This window comes from Procambarus clarkii, chromosome 26, assembly GCF_040958095.1.
Source record: "Procambarus clarkii isolate CNS0578487 chromosome 26, FALCON_Pclarkii_2.0, whole genome shotgun sequence".
Taxonomy (NCBI): Eukaryota; Metazoa; Arthropoda; class Malacostraca; order Decapoda; family Cambaridae; genus Procambarus; species Procambarus clarkii.
The window spans coordinates 14,748,175-14,751,488 of NC_091175.1; positions in this window are offsets into that span (position 1 = coordinate 14,748,175).

A 3,314-nucleotide genomic window follows, 5' to 3' on the forward strand; every position below is an offset into this window, starting at 1 on the left:
TATAACTCTAGACTCTAGAGAGAATATAACATATTCTCAATTACTGTGTTGGTGGTTGACCAGGGGGCACGGCTAGGCTCCACCACCACACCACACATCAACATACAGTAAAGTCAACACAGGGAAACCTATTCCAAGTTTAAGAGTGACAACCAAATATCTACCGTAACACAACGCTACCACCACGAGCAAGAGTGCCACCACAACCACCACGACGACCACCATCAACACCACCACCATCAACACCACGATCACCAACACCACTACAACCACCACCATCAGCACCACCACCACCAACATCACTACAACCACCACCACCATCAACATCACCACCACCACTCATGCCAGGTGATAACGCCTGTGCATATCGTAAGAGTTTTCTCTGACGGCACGATAACAATTGGCTTCCCCCCGTCTGTTGATATCTGTCTCAGGGGGGAAGATTTTAACACTATTCTGAGCAGCTGCCAAGAACACACAGACAGCTTCTTATCTGAGGAATATTTGACATGAAGGAGTTCTCTTCTGTCAGGCATGAGAGAGAGAGAGAGAGAGAGAGAGAGAGAGAGAGAGAGAGAGAGAGAGAGAGAGAGAGAGAGAGAGAGAGAGAGAGAGAGAGAGAGAGACAGAGAGAGAGAGACAGAGAGAGAGAGACAGAGAGAGAGAGAGAGAGAGAGAGAGAGAGAGAGAGAGAGAGAGAGAGAGAGAGAGAGAGAGAGAGAGAGAGAGAGAGAGAGAGAGAGACAGAGAGAGAGAGAGAGAGAGAGAGAGAGAGAGAGAGAGACACTCACACTCTCGTGATGACGGATGTAGGTGTCAACAAGAGATAAAAACAGGAGAGTGATGTTGGTTGTGCAAGCACTCGGGAGGAGGAGCCATCTGGCGGTGTTGTCCTGGGAAGGTTCTCATCTTAGCGCCTCTCTTTATTTTCTCCTCCGCTTCTTTGGTGGTCTGAATTCGTGGTAGGTGGCCAGAGGTAGGTGTGTGGGGTGTGTGGGGTGTGTGGAGTGTGTGGGGTGTGTGGGGTGTGTGGGGTGTGTGGGGTGTGTGGGGTGTGTGGGGTGTGTGGGGTGTGTAGGGGTGTGTGGGGTGTGTGTAGGGGTGTGTGGGGTGTGTGGGGTGTGTGGGGTGTGTGGGGTGTGTGGGGTGTGTGGGGTGTGTGGGGTGTGTAGGGTGTGTGGGGTGTGTGGGGTGTGTAGGGGTGTGTGGGGTGTGTAGGGGTGTGTGTAGGGGTGTGTGGGGTGTGTGGGGTGTGTGGGGTGTGTGGGGTGTGTAGGGTGTGTGGGGTGTGTGGGGTGTGTAGGGGTGTGTAGGGGTGTGTGGGGTGTGTGGGGTGTGTAGGGGTATGTGGGGTGTGTGGGGTGTGTGGGGTGTGTGGGGTGTGTAGGGTGTGTGGGGTGTGTGGGGTGTGTGGGGTGTGTGGGGTGTGTAGGGTGTGTGGGGTGTGTGGGGTGTGTAGGGTGTGTGGGGTGTGTAGGGGTGTGTGGGGTGTGTAGGGGTGTGTGTAGGGGTGTGTGGGGTGTGTGGGGTGTGTGGGGTGTGTGGGGTGTGTAGGGGTGTGTGGGGTGTGTAGGGGTGTGTGGGGTGTGTAGGGTGTGTGGGGTGTGTAGGGGTGTGTGGGGTGTGTAGGGGTGTGTGGGGTGTGTAGGGGTGTGTGTAGGGGTGTGTGGGGTGTGTAGGGGTGTGTGTAGGGGTGTGTGGGGTGTGTGGGGTGTGTGGGGTGTGTAGGGTGTGTGGGGTGTGTGGGGTGTGTGGGGTGTGTAGGGTGTGTAGGGTGTGTGGGGTGTGTGGGGTGTGTGGTTTGTGTGGGGTGTGTGGGGTGTGTGGGGTGTGTGGGGTGTGTGGGGTGTGTGGGGTGTGTGGGGTGTGTAGGGTGTGTAGGGTGTGTGGGGTGTGTGGGGTGTGTGGGGTGTGTGGGGTGTGTGGGGTGTGTGGGGTGTGTGGGGTGTGTGGGGTGTGTGGGGTGTGTAGGGTGTGTGGGGTGTGTAAGTGTGTGTGGGGTGTGTGGGGGTGTGCGGGGTGTGTGTGGGGTGTGTAGGGTGTGTGTGCAGGTGTGTGTGGGGTGTGTAGGGTGTGTGTGCAGGTGGGTGTGGGGTGTGTAGGTGTGTGTGGGGTGTGTGGGGTGTGTGGGGTGTGTGGGGGTGTGCGGGGTGTGCGGGGTGTGTGGGGGTGTGTGGGGTGTGTGGGGTGTGTAGAGGTGTGTGGGGTGTGCAGGTGTGTGGGGGTGTGCAGGTGTGTGGGGGTGTGCAGGTGTGTGGGGGTGTGCAGGTGTGTGGGGGTGTGCAGGTGTGTGGGGGTGTGCAGGTGTGTGGGTGTGTGCAGGTGTGTGGGGGTGTGCAGGTGTGTGGGGTGTGTAGGTGTGTGTAGGGTGTGTGGGGTGTGTAGGTGTGTGTAGGGTGTGTGGGGTGTGTAGGTGTGTGTAGGGTGTGTGGGGTGTGTAGGTGTGTGTGTGGGGTGTGTGGGTGTGTGTAGGGTGTGTGGGGTGTGTAGGTGTGTGTGTGGGGTGTGTGGGTGTGGGGTGTGCAGGTGTGTGTGTGTGGGGTGTGCAGGTGTGTGTGTGGGGGGTGTGCAGGTGTGTGTGTGGGGGGTGTGCAGGTGTGTGTGTGGGGGGTGTGCAGGTGTGTGTGTGGGGGGTGTGCAGGTGTGTGTGTGTGGGTGTGCAGGTGTGTGTGTGGGGTGTGCAGGTGTGTATGTGGGGTGTGCAGGTGTGTGTGTGGGGTGTGCAGGTGTGTGTGTGGGGTGTGCAGGTGTGTGTGTGGGGTGTGCAGGTGTGTGTGTGTGGGGTGTGCAGGTGTGTGTGTGTGGGGTGTGCAGGTGTGTGCGTGTGGGGTGTGCAGGTGTGTGTGTGGGGGGTGTGCATGTGTGTGTGTGTGGGGTGTGCAGGTGTGTGTGTGTGTGGGGTGTGCAGGTGTGTGTGTGTGGGGTGTGCAGGTGTGTGTGTGTGGGGTGTGCAGGTGTGTGTGTGTGGGGTGTGCAGGTGTGTGTGTGTGGGGTGTGCAGGTGTGTGTGTGTGGGGTGTGCAGGTGTGTGTGTGTGGGGTGTGCAGGTGTGTGTGTGGGGTGTGCAGGTGTGTGTGTGGGGTGTGCAGGTGTGTGTGTGGGGTGTGCAGGTGTGTGGGAGGTGCAGGTTCACCACCAGCCCCGGTTCACCACCAGCCCCGGTTCACCACCAGCCCCGGTTCACCACCAGCCCCGGTTCACCACCAGTCCTGGTTCACCACCAGCCCTGGTTCACCACCAGCCCTGGTTCACCACCAGCCCTGGTTCACCACCAGCCCTGGTTCACCACCAGCCCTGGTTCACCACCACCCCTGG